We start from the raw sequence: 21,105 nt of genomic DNA on the forward strand, positions 1-21,105 counted from the left end.
ACTCAGAGGTTGGGTGTTTGCCTTCAACTCCGGGCATGATTCTGTGGTTCTTGGATCGAGTCCTACATCGGGCTCCTGCATGGAATCTGCTTCTCCCTCTCCCTGTGTCTCTGCCTCTCTCTCTCTATCTCTCATGAATAAATAAATAAAAAATCTTTAAGGAAAAGAAAGGACCTCTGTTTTCATAATTTCCTTGAGAAGTAAAAAATGCAAACTCTTGGCTTTCAGCTGACATGTTCCATATGACTCCTGCCTCCTATTTCCATGAAGGATTCTCTGGCGACAAAGGTGAATAGCAGTCATCTGGAAACCAGTAGAGTGGTCTCCAGACACTCTACAATAGGAGTAACATTTCTATTATCGGGTATTGTTGAAAACCTGAGGAATTTCTCTCTTCTTTACCATTATACCTTCCTTTCTTTCCACTGGGAACAGGTAACGTCCATAGGTCTGATTCTCAAACACCTGACCATAGCCAACTCCAGGAGTCACTCAGACAATGGTTGGCTTGGGGCTGAAAGACATCCTTAATGATTTTGGATACAAACTTGTGTTCTAAGTTCATAAAGTGGGCAGAGGTGTGTCTGTTGGCACCACCTGCCGCTTGAGTGTCTTTCAGGAGATGGTGATCAGTCCCTGGAATTCCAGGTGGGTGGAGTTTAAGGTGAAATCTCCCAAGTACGTGGAGTCCCGTATGTCCCTTTATTCGATGCTATATACACTAATAAATTTGACTTTTCCTATATATGTAGCTGGCAAAATGAACAGCAAGAACATCACACACAAAAAAAGATTTTGGATACTGTTGTGCTACATTTCCAGGAGAAATCACAGGGCCACTATTTGTGCATGGCTATTATTCCTAGTGTTTTACCTTTGGGACTCATGGTGTGTGGCAGTGGCTTCATGATTTTCATGCTGTCCAGGCAGAAGAAGCAGGGGTTTAACACATCTATGGAACCTGGGTTTTCCCCAGATCCTCCCAGGAGACCACAGTTACCCAGAACATCCTTGTCCTCCTGAGCACTTTTATATCATTGAACACCCTAGCCTCCATCTTCCAGGTGCGTGGTGTTTGTTAGTAACCCCAATAGTTGATATTGAACATCTCTGCACTACTTGCTGCAAGTTTTTAAAATTTTAAAATGATTTTATTAATTTATTTGAGAGGGAGAGAATACAGGAGTGGGGGAGAGCAAAGGGACTGGGAGAAGCAGGCTCCTCGCTGAGCTGGGAGCCTGATGCAGGGCTTGATCCCAGGACCCTGGTTTTATGACCTGAGCTGAAGGCAGACATTTCACTGACTGAGGCACCCAGGTGCTCCAGAAGGATGTATATGTTTAACAACATCATCAAGGACTATATTTATAATGTATGCCACTGAAAGAGCACTGACATTTTAGTTTTAGGTCAAAGTACTTGGCATGAAGATGGGAGTGATACAGGGGTGGGGCATGAAAGAGGGCATGGGATAAATGGAGCTGCAGAGAGTTTGGGGGCTTGGGGTAACAGAGCCACAGGGAAAGGGAGGACAGAAGCTGTGTTAGTTTCCTAGGGCTTCTTTAACAAATTCCACAACTGGGTGACTTAACAAACCAAGTATTAGTGTCTCACAGTTCTAGAGGTTCTTAGATGTCTGAAGTCAAGCTGTTGGCAGGGTCATACTTTATCTCAAGAATGGAGTCTTCCCTCTTTCTCACTTCTGGAGACTGTCAGCTATCCTTGGCCTTCCTCGGCTAGTTGATGCATCACTCAGTCTCTGCCTTCATCATCACGCACTATTCTGTGTGTGTCTAAACTTCTCTCTTCTCATAGGACACCAGCCATGAATTCAGGTTTACCTAAATCCAGTATGGCCACCTTTTAACTTGATTACATCTGCAAAGATCCTATTGCCTTAAAAACAACAACAACAACAACAAAAGCACAAGATACTATTGCCCAATAAGGTACAATTACAGGTACTGTGAATTAGAACTTGAGCACATTTTTTAAAAAAAGATTTTATTTATTTATTCATTAGAGGCACACACAGAGAGAGGCAGAGACATAGACAGAGGGAGAAGCAGGCTCCCCGCAGGGAGACTGATGTGGCACTGGATCCCTGGACCTGGGACCGTGCCCTGAGCCAAAGGCAGACACTCAACCACTGAGCCATCCGGGCATCCCAGAACTTGAGCATATTTATTTGAGGCACACTATATAACCCACAACAGGGCTAAAGGGCATGAGGGAGTTAAAGGTCACTGAGGGATTAAAGTGCACTACAGGGGATCCCTGGGTGGGGCATCGGTTTGGCGCCTGCCTTTGGCCCAGGGCCCGATCCTGGAGACCTGGGATCGAATCCCACGTTGGGCTCCTGGTGCATGGAGCCTGCTTCTCCCTCTGTCTATGTCTCTGCCTCTCTCTCTCTCTCTCTCTCTCTCTCTCTCTGTGTGACTATCATAAATTAAAAAAACAAAAATTTAAAAAAAAGTGCACTACAGGTTTTAAGTTTGGGGGTGGAGTACATACAGGGACATTAAGGATATGAGGCATATATGTGTGTTGAGGGAATAAGAGTGTGAATGAAATCCTGGGAAGGAAAGAGATCATGGATGAGGAATTAATTGGGAAAAGGGAATTAGGATGCAAAGTTTAGTAAAAGGCATATAAACCTTACTGCCTATGAAGGGTTAAAAACTATGGGATGGAAAGGTGATAGCTGCTTATGAATTCAGTCCAGGGGGTATTCAGTGCTCTTACCAGAGATAAAAGGGTGGGGAAAAAAAGCTGATGCCTGGGAAACATGATCGGCACAGGGAGTAAATGTGGGTGGAGTGAGATCATCAGAACTGGGAGAAAAGTGGGCATCAGTAGGCTAAAAGGGCTATGAGAAAGCGGGAGTGTAGAGTTGGGGTACTGAATGCAGGGACATATGGAAACTAAGGACTCCTGATAATGATGGCTAAGGCATTGAGGCCAGTGGACATAAAAAACACTATAAATAGGCTGAAGTCATGGAATGGGGAGAAGATAGATGGGGCAATGGAGAACGGAGGATTTTGTGTCAAAGGAAGGGTCAGAAGTTTGAGCTGAAGCTCTCAGGCCAGGCAAAATGTGATTTATTGGTATAGAGTTTTAAAATGCACTGGATAGACTTAGAAGAGCAACGAAGAAGACTAGGAGGGTCATTTGCAGGGAAAGATTCAGGTTTCATGGAAATCTAAAGGTTCCATGGGTGTAGAGATTGTGGTGACAGTGAGATATAGAGAGGAGGGAAGACAGGGATGGAGCTGGGGGTGATGGAGGTTGCAGGAGTACATTTGGAGGTCACTAATTCATTCTCTTATTCATTAATTCTCTCATTTGCATTTGATCCACAATTATCAACAGTTTCTAATTCTAGCCCACAAACCAATAACCTTATTTATGTAAAATACCAATAATCCTTTTCAACTGAATAGACAGTAAAGGACCACAGGTAAATTCTGAGTAAACAGTGAGATTAAACATTTTCTCTCTACGTGGGGATACCCTGCACAAGGTAAGACCAGGTTGGAGATCTTGTGGAAACCATGAGAAGAAAATTCTGCCAAAAACCCTAATGCTCCTGGAAGTGACTGCTGACCTTGACATTCCTGAGAAGATCCAATGCCTCTTGAAACTATGATTTTAACCTTATAGGACCCCGAGTCCCCTGAAATTCAGACTCAGAATCATGGTTTTATTATCTCCTAAATGCACAGTGATTGGTTATGGCAATGATAGAAAACAGCTATCCATGAGCATATCATTAACTGTAAAAAGAAAATTATAAACTATAAATTTGGAGATAATTACCCTCAAACCAATCTTAGTTTTATCTTCAGACATAATAGCTTGTCAGGTTGAGATGGATCCTCCCTCTTATGCAAATTCAGAGTATAACACACAGATGCTAAAATATTTTGCATTTAGTTCAGTGTTTACATAAATATTATGTTATCAAATATACTGTCAAATTCTTTTTCTTTTTTTTTTTTAAAGATTTAATTTATTTATTCATGAGAGACACACAGAGAGAGGCAGAGACATAGACATAGGGAGAAGCAGGCTCCCCGCAGGGAGCCTGATGGGAGACTTGATCCCAGGACCCCGGGATCCCGACCTGAACTAAAGGCCGATGCTCAACCACTGAGCCAACCAGGCGCCCCTCAAATTGCTTTTCTTAATCAATGCCATAGAAGTGGATCTATGGCAACAAAAAGACCACATCGTATCCCACAATAATTATAAACACAACACCCTTGGGGAAACACTCTTGTTTATATAACTACGTAATTGAATGTATCCGTCTTCTGCTATCACACATCAGGAAATGTGGATCTTTGATTTGTACACATGTGACTTACAGGGTGGTTCTGGGACAGGAGATTGTTGTACCATCATGACTGCATTCTTACAATGGGTGGACAATTGCTAAATTATCCTTGCAAATGGAATAAAAAAAAAACCTCTCAGAACCTATAATCTCCAACCAACTACATTTCCTTTTTTTTTTTTTTAAAGATGTATTTATTTATGGTAGACATAGAGAGAGAGAGAGAGGCAGAGACACAGAAGGAGGGAGAAGCAGGCTCCATGCCAGGAGCCCGACGTGGGACTTGATCCCGGGACTCCAGGATCAGGCCCTGGGCCAAAGGCAGGCACTATACCACTGGGCCACCCAGGGATCCCCCCAACTACATTTCCACTGTTAAATTAAATAAGGAAGCCATAGACTGACGTGTCTTTAAAGCCTAGGTAGCCTCTGTACGCAAAGCACAATAGGACCAGAACAGAAGAAAATGAATTTAAGAAAAAATAATAACAGGTATGCCTGGGTGGCTCAGGGGTTGGGCATCTGCTTTTGGCTCATACTGGGGTTCCGGGATCAAGTTCCACATGGGGCTTCCTGTGGGGAGCCTGCTTCTCCCTCTGCCTATGTCTCTGCTTCTCTCATGAATAAATAAACAAAATCTTAAAGAAAAACACACACACACACAAATAGTTACAAACAGACCTTCCAATAATGAGGCAACCACTTAAGGTATACACAATGAAACACTATCTTTGCTTTGCTTCCACATCCTCTCTATAAAAATCTCACTGCTAGCTCCTAAGGTGAGGAAGACTATTTGAATAGACAAACTAACTGGCTAAATTAACTCTGGAAACTTTGAATATACATCAGCTCATCTTTTAAAGGCACACCGTGTTACCTTTCGTTTTGAGCACTTTTCTCACACAGCCTGAACATCTTGCCCATTTGCAATGTGTGTATAAGAATCAGTATGACATCTCTACCTGCCCCTCTCTGCCCCCTTTTGGACAAGTGCACAACACACCACCATGACTCTGCCTTCACTTCTTCAGACTTCAGTCTCCCTAAGGCTACCCACTGCTCCTGTGCAGACAGGGTCTCCCCAAGTGCTGCACATGTGCACAGAGACATTGGGGCACAGCGCCCCTCTCAGGCACAAAACTGCAGGCACATGCTCCTCCCTTCTCCCCAGATCACCAGCCTTGAAATCTGTCAAGCCCACATACCTGGGTTCTCAGTACAGGCAAACTGGGACTCTATGGACACGATGGACACAGCAGTCCTCCCTCTAACCAACATTGTTATCACACCCAGATTTTTTTGTTGCCCTCTCTCTCGTTCTGGCCTTTCTTATAGCCAAAAGTTCACACATGTGCACAAAGAGAACGCAGGTGAATCCTGAAGGATCCTGAATATGCACCTGCCAGAAAGAAAAGGGCCCCCAGCAGATGGGGATCAGGGACTGGACATTCAGGATAATCCTATGTAATGTGAACACATAAGATGCTCTTCAGTCCCACCCATCCAGAGAACCTTTTGATGTCCCCAGATTCCTCTTTTGTATTTTGGGGCAAACATCATGAGCACAGAGCTCAGCTGCTCCAAAATTTCCATTGGAAATAGTCCCTCTGCCTAATGATGTGACTGTCAGAGTGTAACAGGGAATTGTCAGTTTAGAGTCTGTCAAAATGACCATAGACCACAAAACTGCCAGTCTCTGCACCTCCCTTCTCAGAATGGCTCAGAGAACAGTGTTCCTTGCAAGTCCACCTACTGGGTGGCCTGAGATGGCATTCACACTTTCCTGAGGCTTTGGCTCAGATAAAGAAGGCAAAGGACTCTAAATTTGGTGAGTCACTTTCGCCTTTCTGGTTATAACAGTGCTTCCAAAGCAACACATATCATCCCACCTTTATTCCTGGGATGTCCACTCATAGTCCACAAATTAAAATTAACCAAATATAAAAATGCAAATATTGACCCATCAAATTTCCCTCTGATCCTCTAATCCATCCTTCCTTTCTCTCTCCCAGTCTGCTCTCTATACATGTGCCTTCACTTCCAATATTATTTTTAAGATTACTGATCATGAAAAAGAAGAGAAAGCATCTGTACTCCCAAGAAGGCACAACCAGCATCCAAATCCTCCTGGGAAAAACAAGTGTAGAGTACCCCAATTCCCAGGGATTCAGAAAGACTAACTTGCATGATGTATGTAAGATTCTCAGCAGTGTCCTGGACTCAATGCATACTCACATACCTGAAGCATGTAGTTGGTGATAAACATTTCATGAGTGCATGTTATTTACCCCAAACATGCTTGCTCAGACACCACAGCCTTATCTAGTCCCTAATCAACCTGCAGAGGGTGAGAAACTCTAGAAACTCTGAAACTGGAAAATGAGTCTGCATCCAAAATCACGGAGAAAGTGTTTCAGACCAAAAACTGCAAAGGTGTCTGGTATTCCCCTAGAATATCAACATTTGGCTACATTCAGATGGCTGAGAAAACTCTGTCAACCTTGCCCTGGTTCCACTGCAGTAATGGTTCCCACTGAAAATCTGGACCATGAAGATCATTCCCAGTGTCCAATATTCAGCTACCATTTTCCAGGGCTCACTATTTACATTAAAAAAAAGAGAGAGAGAGAAATCAGGGATGCCTGGGTGGCTCAGCAGTTGAGCATCTGCCTTTCGGCTCAGGGCGTGATGCCGGGGTCCTGGGATCCAGTCCCACATCAGGCTTCCAGCACAGAGTCTGCTTCTCCCTCTGCCTGTCTCTGCCTCTCTCTGAATCTCTCATGAATCAATAAATAAAATCTTAAAAAGGAAAAACCCAGAGAAATCAGCAGGGAAACAGGAATTGTGGGCTACCTTTTCCATGAGAAATGAAATCTAAAATATGAACGTCTAAAATCATTCAATACTATTACTATTCAATACTATTTACTATCTAAAATATGAACGTCTAAAATCATTCAATACTATTTACAGTATGTGGTCCACTCTTACTAATGCCTTATTCTAATTATTTTGATATTCAGAATTTTATGCACCTGGGTTAATGTTCTCTTGTAACTGATGTCAGATAATAGGATGCATTGAAAAGAAGCATAGTTTTTTTTTCTTTACAACTGACAAGATGTTTATTTTTTTTTAATTTTTTTCAAAATTTTATTTATTTATGATAGTCATACAGAGAGAAAGAGAGAGAGGCAGAGACACAGGCAGAGGTAGAAGCAGGCTCCATGCGCCAGGAGCCTGATGTGGGATTCGATCCCGGGTCTCCAGGATCGCGCCCTGGGCCAAAGGCAGGCGCCAAACCGCTGCGCCACCCAGGGATCCCTGACAAGATGTTTAGATAAAAAAAGTCCAGTCATCATCTAAATATTGATAGAGCCAGTATTTAAACAGGAGGAGTTCACATGCCCTTCCAGAAAACCTTGGTTCTTGGATTCTCTCCTCTGTTTGACAATCAATGCTTCATCCTAAAGACTTCACACAGAACAGTCTTCATTCTCTGAGACTTGAGAGTATAAGTTCCAGACCTGGACACACACATATTGCCTGAGTATTTAATTGCCTACTGAGGATCATGTACACAGGTCCAGCTTCCCGGTTAAAACACAGGAGAAAACAGCCAGCCCACACATGAGCCCAGTTTCACATTGGAGAACCAGGACCACAATCCCCCTAATACAATTCATGCTCATCTGTATATCTTTTTTTTTTAAGATATTATTTATTTATTCATGACAGACACACAGAGAGAGGTAGAGACATAGGCAGAGGGAGAAGCAGGCTCCTTATGGGGAACCCAATGTGAGCCTCAATCCTGGGACCCCAGGATCACGTCCTGAGCTGAAAGCAGATGCTCAACTTCTGAGCCACCTGGGCATCCCCTTATATGTGTATATGACTGCATCCTTCATGGACTAATATTTTTATTGATGATGACCACCAGAAAGATGCCTCCAGAATTTCATTCTCAAAGCAGGTTCCCAAAAGAGGCCACATTGACACCACCTGAGAACTTGTGGGAATGGAAAGTTGGGGGACACAGCCTAAAACAATCGAAATGTAACAAGGAAAGAGGCCTAGAAATCTGAGATTTTACAAGTGCACCAGCTAATTCTGATGCAAGAGAAATTTGAGAGCCACTGCAGTAACAAAATCACAAGTCATCCCTGAATTATACATGGATAACTCACTCTTAGATAGTCTCTCTGTGGTGATATTAGTGGTGTCACACACAAAAACATACACATAGTCGTTATTTACAGAGAAATCTGATTCTAACATAGTCCTCTTCTGGTTTACAGGTCTTCCATGTCTCATTTTCCTCAGTGCTCTCCTCAAGCTTCCTGGGATTACCCACAAATACACTTATTTTCACATTATTTCATGAAAATATTCCAACCTATAGCGAACTGGAATCTACTCAAATATTTCATCAAATAAAATGTGAAACACAGGAGCACCTGGGTGGCTCAGTCAGTTAAGCTACTGAAGAATTAGAACTTTATTTGCATTCATGATTATATTCTTCTGAATCTGGGTAGGCATACTCTAAGTTTCAGGTGCCTCTCATAACATCTGATTCCAGAGCAAGACATGATGTTCTTTGTGTCAGATGCCTTGAAACACTTCAGGTAAGGAGGAAGAAATGAAACACATCAATTAAATGACATGCAACGTAAAATAGTCACTGTGGAATTACTTCCATTTTGAATGAATCTTAGAACATCATGTAATTCGCTGGAAGCCATTCTTAGAAAACCTGTGCAAGACATCAGCAATGGTTTCTGAACATTGGAACAAGGAAAACAATACATCTCACACAACTAATAGGGTAACACGACTTGCATGTGCAGATTCTCACACCAAGCAAGAATCATGAGATTTTGGAGGAATAAATTCAATGCAATATGAAAAAAATTATTCCCATTATGAATTGGTAATAGTTAAGTGTCTAGAAAATAATCAATTTTGAAATTTCCTTATTACTATATTGACCTGACATCCCCTTTTCATCTGAAAATATTGGTACATATAGACATTCTTCCTCATCAGTTCTGTTATACCTAAATTATATCTTAAGCTTACTATATATACAATTTGCATACCATGCATCTCAAAACCATGGGAGGGACGCCTGGGTGGCTCAGTGGTTGAGTGTCTGCCTTCGGACCAGGGTGTGATCCTGGAGTCCCAGGATTGAGTCCCACAGTGGGCTCCCTGCATCGAGTTTGCTTTTCCCTCTGCCTGCTTTATGCTTAGGTTGTAGTTCTGGGGAAAGGTTTTGCTATATCCTCTGCCTCGGTTGCATTTCTCCCAGTTGTGTAGACTCTAATGTCAAAGAAAGTTTGAGCAATGGTTAAAGTTTTGTTTTGTTTTTTTTTTTTTAAAGATTTTATTTATTTATTCCTGAGAGACAGAGAGAGAGAGAGAGAGAGAGAGAGAGGCAGAGGGAGAAACAGGCTCCATGCAGGGAGCCTAATGTGGGACTGGATCCCGGGTCTCCAGGAGCGCACCCTGGGCCAAAGGCAGGCGCTAAACCGCTGCGTCACCCAGGGATCCTGTATTGTGTGATATCTAATGAACAGTGATGGTTGGATAAAGACAAGCTCTTGTTTATCAAAATCAGGGACTTTGGAATCAGGATTGGGTTTTGTTATTAGAAGAATAATGAGGGGGATCCCTAGGTGGCGCAGCGACTTAGCGCCTGCCTTTGGCCCAGGGCGCGATCCTGGAGACCCGGAATCGAATCCTACGTCAGGCTCCCGGTGCATGGAGCCTGCTTCTCCCTCTGCCTATGTCTCTGCCCCCCCCACCCCCCTCGCTCTGTGTGTGACTATCATAAATAAATAAAAATTTACAAAAAAAAAAAAAAAGAAGAAGAAGAATGAACTCTCAGATAAGGATCTCTCAAGTTAAATATATCTAGGCCTTTTATGTTCAGCTTAATATTTCTAATTTGTATAAATGTTTGAATAATTCATCCTCCTATAATTGAAATGATTCAAATCATTACTTTCAGTATAGAATAAGTGACGTTCCAATTTTCTTTTCAGAGAATAAGTGCATTTAAATAATGGAATTGGGTATTTGGGTTCACAAAGATACTGTTGTGCAAACATAACTTTTTTTTTTTTTAAGATTTTACTTATTTATTCATGAGAAATACATAGAGAGAGGCAGAGACAGGGAGAGGGAGAAACAGGCTTCCTGTGGGGAGCCCCAGGTAGGACTTGATCCTGGGACTCCGGGATCACACCCTGAAGCAAAGGTAGACCCTCATCCGCTGTGCCACCCAGGCATCCTGCAAACTGTGGAGGCCGAGAAAAATTAAGGCCATTCCACCTCAAGTTTAGCATTAACACAAGTACAGCCATCTTAGGTCCCTGGGAATAAGAGCTGAACTTTACAGGAAAAACTGCAGAATGTCCTAGGCAGGGAATCCCATATCCGAAAGACAATAAAGCTCAGAATGCCCTCAGAGAGAATCCCATATCAGATCTTAAGAAACTCCCCCCCACTTTCCCCCATATTGGAATGGAAAAAATTCCTCCACCCCTTCTGAAAATCCCCTAGACCAGCCCATAAAAAACCCAGCTGTAACCCACTTCGGGGTCCAAGTCCCTGCTCCGCTGTGTCAGGTATACTTGGACCCAAGCTCAAGCTTGTAAATAAACCCTCGTGTACTTGCATCAGTGTCGGCTCCTTGGTGGTTTCTCGGATTCTCAATCTTGGGCACAACACAAATATAACTGTCTTCAAATGGGGTTTCCTCCAGAATGTTTTCTATTCTCTATTTCTTTAGGCAGTAAGGATTCCATTAATGGTAATTGTCCCACTTTAGTTATATCCATAATAATATTCTTTTTGCTCTTCACTTCCTGCCATCACCTTGTTAGTCTTTCCCTAACTGTGATCTCAAAGCCACAGCTTCCATGTCTTCCCAATAGCACTTTATGTAATAAATCTTTTTGCCTGTCTTTGTCAACTATCCCAGGGTGCCATGAGAAGCCACAACTGAAAGATACCAATAAATGATCCCACGTACTACACTTACATGTATATACTATAAAATGTTAATGTAGAAAATGAATACCTAACATAGGATATTAGGATAATACAGAAATAGGAAGCACCAGAACTATGCTCCACCATGAAGACACGAACTAACCAAATTGCCTTTTTGAGTGCTCCACAAGCCAGTTGGGAGAACACAGCAACCTCATGTAAGAACAAGTGAAGAAGAGTCGGTTTGAAGAAAGGAAATTTTGTTACATTGCCCACAATAGCTGCTCACCCTACCTGGAACTTCATGGCAAGACTGTGAGAAAACTCTAGACTGTTCAGAAAACATGAGGGACCTATGTGAGCCATAATCTGGCTTCACTGCAGCTGCCTGGTGGGGCTTGTTTCTGTCATGCATGACATGTAGGGCTGAGGGAATGAGAACACCCTCTTGTACTCTGGTGTCTGCTCAGAGAAAAGGAAAGTGTTTGTTCAAACACCAGAGAGAATGCAGAGTTGAAGAACATCAGGAGAGGAATGATCGTATGCAGTGAATATGAAACAACAAACAATTGTTTAACTGTGAAATTGCAAGCACTCAGACATTATACACCTCCAGAATATATGTTTCACAGGTCCCAGAATTACTGCACAGGTGGCTGCTGTCTGTGTTTTCCTTTACAAAGCAAGTCCATAAATTCTGGGACCAGAGGCTGTTTTTTAAATTCCCAAATCTCAGCAAAAGATCACCAGGCAAACAAAGAGACAGAAAAACATGTTCCAACAAAAGGAAGAAAGTGAAACCCTAAAGCTGACCCTAAATTAGTAGAGAAGTATTAAATGCCTGAGAAAGAATTCAAAATAGTGATCATTAAGTATTCATGAAGGAAGAGGAGAAAACAAGTAACTACATGGTACCAGTAAACTATGCATGTTCAAAATGAAAATCCAAGAGACAGAAAGTCTAAAAAAACAACTAAACAGAAATTGGGAGCTAAAAAAGTACAATAACTGAATTGAAAAGACACTGAATGGTCAGCAAAAGAATTAATCAAAATGGGATACCTCAGTGGTTCAGGAGTTGAGTATCTGCCTTTGGCCCAGGGCGTGATCCCGGAGACCCGGGATCAAGTCCCACGGAGCCTGCTTCTCCCTCTGCCTGTGTCTTTGCCTCTCTCTCTATGTGTATCTTTCATGAATCAATAAATAAAATCTTTAAAAAAAGAATTTATCAAAATGAAGCAAGAATTAGACAACTTTACAGATCCCTTGTTTTAAATTATCCATTGAGGGGAGTAAAAAACATGGGGAAAAGGACAGAGTCAGAGGGACTTATTGGGACACCAACAAGTGGACCAATATACACATTAAGGGGACCACGCAAAGGAGAGGAGAGTGAAAGAGAGCAGAGAACTTACATGAAGAACTTTTGGCTTAGACTTCTCACAATTGTGGAAAGAAAGATACAAATTCAAGAAGCTCAGTGAATTCTAAGTAGGATAGATGTCAAGACATGAACACAGTGATACACTATAAATAACATAACCTCTCGGGGACGCCTGGGTGGCTCAGTGGTTGAGCGTCTGCCTTTGGCTCAGGTCGTGATCCCGGGGTCCTGGGATTGAGTCCTGCATTGGGCTCCCCACAGGGAGTCTGCTTCACCCTCTGCCTATGTCTCTGCCTCTCTGTGTCTGTAATGAATGAATAGATAGATAGATAGATAGATAGATAGATAGATAGATAGATAACCTCTCAAAAATCACAAGTGAAAGAATTTTGAAACAGCATGATAAAAGTAACTCATCTTGTGCAACAGACTCATCTAAGAATATTCATAGTTTCTCAGCAGAACTTCTATAAATAAGTGTATGAGATAATATATTCGAATACTGAAAAGTCAGAAAATATCGACCAAAGTTTTTTATCTGCAATACTATGCTTCAAAAATGGAGAAATAATAACTTTCCCGGGGAAAAACTACTAGAAGTGTACCAGTAGACCTGCCTTATAAGAAATATTAAAGGAAATCTTTCTACCTCCAATAAAAAGGTTCTAAACAGTAATTAAAACCACAGGAAAACATAAAGCTCCACAAATATAGCAACGTGGACTATTGTAAAGGGGTAACACAAATCACTTTTATTTATGGGACAGAAATTTTTATTTATTTTTTATTTTTTTTAAATTTTTATTTATTTATGATAGTCACAGAGAGAGAGAGAGAGAGAGAGAGACAGAGACACAGGCAGATGGAGAAGCAGGCTCCATGCACCGGGAGCCCGACGTGGGATTCGATCCCGGGTCTCCAGGATCGCGCCCTGGGCCAAAGGCAGGTGCCAAACCACTGTGCCACCCAGGGATCCCTGGGACAGAAATTTTTAAAAGAATAAAAGCGAAAAATGATATATCTAAATTATAGACCACACCACATAAAAGATGGAATTTGGGATATCAGTGACATAAATTGGGTGAAGGAGTAGAAATGACAAACAGTAGAGTTTTGTATGTTGTTGACAATACCAGGTTTCAATGGTTTATTATAGCTTTGAGAGGCTTTACATATCCCTAGGGTCACAAAAAGAAAATAACCCTGTAGAACTCATAAAAAGGAAATGAGAATGGTATCAAAGTCTGTCAATACAAAATGTCAAAGAAACATAATGGAGCACAATAAAAGAGAGAAAGTGGGATTAAACAGCCACAAGAAGTAAAGTATGAAAAAACAGGAGTAGTGGTCCTTCCATCCAGTGAGTACTTTTTAAGTAGATTAAAAGGTGTAAATTGGCTGAATGAATAAACCACAAGATCAAAAACCTCCTGTCTATAAGAGAGTCACATTAAATCTAAGGACACACAAGAGATGCCAAAGTATGTGAAAAGTCTTTTCACGCAAATGGAAGCCAAACAAAGGATGAGTGGCCTTACTAATATCATGCAAATACACATTAAGTTCATAGAGTGTCAGGCAACAAAAATGACATTATTTATAGATGAAGGAATGAAATTCTGTAGATACTATAACAATAATAAATATATATGCACCTAACAACAGGGACCCCATTTATGTGAAATACAAAAGACAGAATTGAAGTTAGAACTCAATGGTGTCATGAGAGTAGCAGAGGTTAATACCTCAGTTTAATTGTATAGCAAGACCACATTAAGTCCAAGGAGAGCACTTGCACATTACAGACCACTTACACGTAGTAGACATATACATACCACTCCACCAAGCAAGAGCAGAATATATAATCTTTTCAATCACACATGGAACATTTTCTAGTATAGACAACCTGTTTGTCTGCAAAACAAGTCTTTTTTTTTTTTTGTGCAAAACAAGTCTTAACAAATTTATGAAGACTAAAATCATAGAAGTTTTTTGTTGTTGTTGTTGTTTTTTACCACAACGTAATGAAATTAAGAATGAATAGCAGAAAAGAATGCCTGGGTGGCTCAATCAGTCAAGCATCTGTGTTTGGCTCGGTCATGATTCCAGGGTTCTGGGATGGAGTCCCCCATCAGACTCCTCGTTCAGCAGAGAACCTGCTTCTCCCTCTGGCTGTTGCCTCTCTGCTTGTGCTCTCTCTCTCTCTGACAAATAACTAAAATAAAATTTAATTTTACTTATTTTAATTTTAAAAAATGAATAGTAGATGGAAAATCAGAAATTCCACAAATAGTTTGAAATTATACAACACACTCTTGAACAATCAATGGTCAAAATGAAATTTAAAAAATAACCAGTAATTATCTTGAGACTAATGAAATAAAACTCAGTATATTGAAACATGGAATTCAGAGAAAGTGATTCCAAAGAAACATTCAGTGGAGTGAAAAGGCAGCCTGTGAAATGAGAGGACATTTTCTCTAGAACCTTTAGAGCATAAGGAATGAATATCTATTGTATAGAAAGAACTCTTGCAACAACCACAAAACAAAACAAAAGATAACAAAACAAAAAAGACCCTGGTATGATTAAAAAGTGGAGAAAAGATTATATGGGGGGATCCCTGGGTGGCGCAGCGGTTTAGCGCCTGCCTTTGGCCCAGGGCGCGATCCTGGAGACCCGGGATCGAATCCCACGTCGGGCTCCGGGTGCATGGAGCCTGCTTCTCCCTCTGCCTATGTCTCTGCCTCTCTCTCTCTCTCTCTCTCTCTCTCTCTCTCTGTGTGTGACTATCATTAAAAAAAAAAAAAAAAGGGCAAAATCCAGGGATGATATGCAAATGGACAAACATGAAAGATGCTCAAAATCACTATTCATTAGAAAAATACAAGCGAAACAGTGAGTCATACCTCACTACTTCTTCGGATCCCACTATTAAAGGAGAATAACACCAAAAAAAAGCTACTCTGAGTTGTAAATCGCAAGAAGCCTTAGAACTCATAGAACCCGTAAGCACTGCTAGATGAGATGCAAGTGGCACAAGCACTATGGAAAACAATGGTATTTTGTCAAAAAATCTAAATTGTATTGTCCTATGATTCAGCCATCCCACTTGAGACTATATAACCAAAAGAATTCAAAGTAGGATCTGCAAGAGATACTTGCACAAGCAGATTTCATAGCAGCAATGTTCAGAAAAGCCATTAATAATGAAAGCAACAAAAATGTTCGAGAACAGATAAAGAAAATGTAGCATATACATACTTCGAAAAAAGAAATATCATGCACAAAAAAACTAACAGTGACTGAAATAATTCAGAGAGATAAATACACTATGATTTCACTTAAGTAATGAAACAAAAGATATTTCTGAATACAGAAACACCACGAATGCTATAAAATATAGTGAGTATCACTGCTACACTAAAAAGCACATACAGTTGAGTATAAATTATACCACAATTTAATTGTATTTTGAGAAAAGTAGATCAAAATTCTAAGGGGATTTGCCTCAAGGGAAATTTATATTTATGAACAAAACATTTAATAAATACGGGGATTATCAAACTCCTTTTTTTTAAAGATTTTAAAAGTCTATTTATTCATGAGAAACAGAGAGAAGCAGAGACATAGGCAGAGAGAGAAGCAGGCCCCCCATGGGGAGCCTGATGCAGGATTCCATCCCAGGACCTTTGACTCATGATCTGAATCAAAGGCAGATGCTTAACCACTGAGCGCCCCAGGCAACACATGTACATCAAGCGTGTTCTTTTTTTTTTTTTCCTAAGATTTTATTTATTTATTCATGAGACACAGAGAGAGAGAGAGAAATGCAGAGACACAGGCAGAGGGAGAAGCAGGCCCCATGCAGGGAGCCTGACATGGGACTGGATCCCGGGTCTCCATGATCACACCTTGGGCTGCAGGTGGCGCTAAACCGCTGCCCTGTCAAGCATGTTCTATCAGAACTTTAGAATCTGGGGCATCTGAGAGACTCAGTGGTTGAGCGTGTGCCTTTGGCTCAGGTTGTGACCCTGGGGTCCTTGGATGGAGTCCAACATCAGGTTCCCTACAGGGAGCCAGCTTCTACCTCTGCCTGTGTCACTGTCTCTTTCTATGTATCTCTCATGGATAAATAAATAAAATCTTCAAAAAAAAAAAAAAAAGACTTTAGAATCTAAAATCATAGCTCAATTTCACAGAAAACTAATCACAAAGTGAAAACAGAACACAACCAAAGGAACTCCATATACACATGACAAAATTAGAAAATCATTATTGTTAAGAAATATGGTAACAACACCTGTTATGAGGCAAAAATGGAACTGAAAAAATGGCTTAGCAAGGAATTTCTTAGAAATATGCACAGATTTCCCCAGGCCCCCCAAAGCCATAGAAAAGCAGACAGATTGTGCAGGCCCTTGCAGGCCATGGAAGGGTCCCTTGGCCCTCTTTGTGAATATGATGTAAGACCAGGGGAGCAGAAGGAGAATCTTACAGGATGTAGGAGCACGGGAAGTGTTAGAATTGTCTATGACAGAAATGTAAATGAACAAAAGCTTTTAGAAAATTCTTTCACTCAGTGCTTCCCAAATGACACTTTTAAGGTTTGGTCTCCTCCTTCACTTTTGCACCTCACATAAGTCATCTACTTTCTTCATTCGCAACTTTGTGGCTGTACAGCTCCTTTCTCTTCACATCTCAGGGCTCCTGTTTGCTCCAAAAAGGTGACCGGGTCTGGCGTAGATACAGCAAGACCCGTTTATTTAAAAAATAGGGGGGCGGGGGCAGCCCGGGTGGCTCAGTGGTTTAGCGCCGCCTTCAGCCCAGGGCCTGATCCTGGAGACCCGGAATCGAGTCCCACGTCGGGCTCCCTACGTGGAGCCTGCTTCTCCTTCTGCCTGTGTCTCTGCCTCTCTTTCTGTCTGTGTCTCTCATGAATAAATAAATAAACAAAATCTAAAAAAAACCCCCAAAACTTAGAAAAGGGGGGGGGGGATGCCCAGGTGGCTCAGTGGTTGAGCATCTGTCTTTGGCTCAGGGCGAGATCCCAGAGTCCTGGGATCAAGTTTCGCATCGGGCTCCCCGCCTAGATCCTGCTTCTCCTTCCTCTACCTGTGCCTCTGCCTCCCTCTCTGTGTCTCCCATGAATAAATAAATAAAACCTTTAAAAAATAAAAAAATAGGAATATGAGTCTGGTTGGAGATTCACTAATTTTGAACCCACTATTGTCCTCAGTAGAGAAGATAGGACAATGTAGAATTCTCAAAAATGATTTCTGAAAACACTGTTATTTGATGAGTTTGAATGCAATGATTTTAATGACATTTAAAAGTCCTACTGAGCGTGCCTGGTTGGTTCAGTCTGTTAAGCGTCTGTGTCTTGATTTCAGCTCAGGTCATGATCTCAGGGTCGTGGGATCCCGCCTCAAATGGGGCTCTGTGCTCAGTGCAGAGTCTGCTGGAGATACTATCCCACGGCCCCTCTTCCTCCCTCAAGCTCTCTCTCTCTCTGTTATCAATAAATAAGTAAATATATAAATATATCAGTCAATCCATTTACTTATCAATTTTTCAAAAGATTTTATTTATTTATTCATGAGAGGCAGAGAGAAAGAGACACAGAGACATAGGCAGAGGGAGAAGCAGGCTCCATGCAGAGAGCCTGATGTGGGACTGGATCCTCAGACCCTGGGTCGTGCCCTGAGCCAAAGGTAGACACTCAACCACTGAGCCACCCAGGCATCCCTCAATCAATTTAAAGGCTCTACTAGCATACCAAGAACGGCAACAACAATCCTTTTTATTTTTGCTTTACTTTTTTTTTTTTTTTTTTTACTTTACTTTTTAAAAGAGTTTATTTGTTTGAGAAAGAGAGACAGCCTGAGCAGGGGGAGGAGCAGAGGGAGATGGAGAAGCAGATTTCCTGCTGAGCATGGAGCCCAGTGGCAGGGTCTGGGGTGGGGTGGCTCCATCCCGGAACCCTGAGATCATGACCTAAGTTGAAGTCAGATTGTTAATAGACTGAGCCACCAGGTACCCCAGCAATGCTTTTTAAACATTTGCTAGTCACTAGATAGCATTATAACACTTTATATAAGTTAGTACAAATAATAAACACCAAAATAATTGATGAGACCAAACATATCATTATTCCGTTTCTTTTTTTTTTTAATTTTTTTTTTAATTTTTTATTTATTTATGATAGTCACAGAGAGAGAGAGAGAGGCAGAGACACAGGCGGAGGGAGAAGCAGGCTCCATGCACCGGGAGCCTGATGTGGGATTCGATCCCGGGTCTCCAGGATTGCGCCCTGGGCCAAAGGCAGGCGCCAAACCGCTGAGCCACCCAGGTATCCCTCATTATTCCTTTTCATAAGAGTTTTTTGCCCGGGACGCCTGGGTGGCTCAGTGGTTGAGCATCTGCCTTTGACTCAGGGCCTAATCCTGGTGTCTGGGATCGAGTCCTATGTAAGGCTCCTGCAGAGAGCCTGCTTCTGCCTCTGCTTGTGTCTCTGCCTCTCTCTCTCTCTCTCTTTCTCTCGGTCTCTCATGAATAAATAAATAAAATCTTAAAAAAAAAAAAGGATTTTTTTGCCAAACACCCAATAAATGGAAATAACTAGGTTTTCACCAAGGTCATCTCATGTAGAGTTTATCTAACATGACACACATATCTGTATACAGAGACGACTACCTTAAAGCAACGTTCTCTAACGGCCAAAGGCAGGCTGCCTCAAGATAGAACAGTTTGGAATAAACATTTTTTTGGGCTAAAGGCACTTGACATCCTATAGGGCGAAGAGAAGTTTTTGTCCCTCCCCTCATAATGTAGAATAATCTTTTTATTTTTTTTTTTTAAGATTTATCCAGGGCAGCCCCCGGTGGCTCAGCAGTTTAACACCGTCCTCGGCCCAGGGTGGGATCCTGGAGACCCGGGATCGAGTCCCACGTCAGGCTCCCTGCATGGAACCTGCTTCTCCCTCTGCCTGTGTCTCTGCCTCTCTCTATGTATGTCTCTCATGCATAAATAAATAAAAATCTTTAAAAAAATAAAGATTTATCCGTTCATTCCTGAGACACACACACAGAGAGAGAGGCAAAGACCTAGGCAGAGGGAGAAGCAGGCTCCCCCTGGAGAGCCCGATGTGCGACTGGATCCTAGAACCTGGGATCACACCCTGAGCCAATGGCAGACGCTCAAGCACGGAGCTCCCCAGGCGTCCCTGTGTAGAATAATCTTAACTGGCCATCTTTCACAGAATAAATGTTACTGCTAGGGACAAATTTCATTTGAGTCATCCATCTGTGTGGCAGGGCAAACATCTAATTACCAAACATCTGCTGTTATTCTTATTACCCTGTTTAGTGCATTTCTCCACTTCAAAGTCCCAGGCCCTCCTCCTAACTTCAGGATATGAACCTCATTTTGCCCAATTTTGCAATTTCCGTGTCTGTGAGCGTTCCCTACACCTCTGAAATTTAATTTGATCTTGTCCTGTTAATCTGTCTCTGTTCAATGGGTTTCTCAATCCAGCTAGTAGGATTCTGAAGGGCATAGAAATTTGTGCTCCTTGGCATGATCAACACAACATTGATCTAATGAAACCAGCATTGATCTTGTCAGTTCAGATGAAAAAATGCACACTACAGGTCATATTGTCCTCAGGCCCAGCTGTACCAGAAAAGGAACATGGAGACTAGGCTCAAGAGGTAAGTGGTTAATCGGCACTACCCTACAGATGTAACTACCTGATATACCTAATAAAACCTCTACGATAGGGGATCCCTGGGTGGCTGAGAGGTCTGGTGCTGCCTTTGGCCCAGGGTGGGGTCCTGGGGACCCGGGATCAAGTCCTGCATCAGGCTCCCTGCGGGGGGCCTGCTTCTCCCTCTGCCTATGTCTCTGTGTCTCTCATGAATAAATAACCAAAATCTTTAAAAAAACACACACACACCTCTAAGATAAAGACGAAGAAAGATATTTTTTTCTGATTCAAAGTTTTATGAGATAGAATACACCTCCAGGGTACCAGGTGAAACAGCACCAGAAGATATCAAAGAATATCTGCTAACATGGCCCCATGGGTCTCTAATCAGTAGCATCTACCTTCTCAGTGACACCACACTAAGCCTAAGCATAGAAATTGATAACAGCAAATCAGAGTTTCAGTGAGGATTTTATTGGGGCATATGTTTGAGAACGAGGGAGATAGCACAAAGGAAAGTGTTCTCAGGGATTCTCCCCAAGAAGAAGTCCCGGAGAGCCATCATGGTGCAACTTGGTTTGGTCCAGGCTTTGCCAGTATTCATAGTAAGAATTCCTGCAACAGAAACTACTCAGGAGGCATTTCCTTTCCCTCCCCCCTCCC

General features: G+C 41.9%; 1 pseudogene; it reads left to right on the top strand.

Annotated features, from left to right (window-relative positions):
* The first annotated feature begins 499 nt into the window (after positions 1–499).
* The window catches only part of LOC140597767 (vomeronasal type-1 receptor 4-like), a 28,276-nt pseudogene continuing 7,670 nt past the window's right edge, over positions 500–21,105 (top strand).

Source organism: Vulpes vulpes, chromosome 1, assembly GCF_048418805.1.
Source record: "Vulpes vulpes isolate BD-2025 chromosome 1, VulVul3, whole genome shotgun sequence".
Lineage (NCBI taxonomy): Eukaryota > Metazoa > Chordata > Mammalia > Carnivora > Canidae > Vulpes > Vulpes vulpes.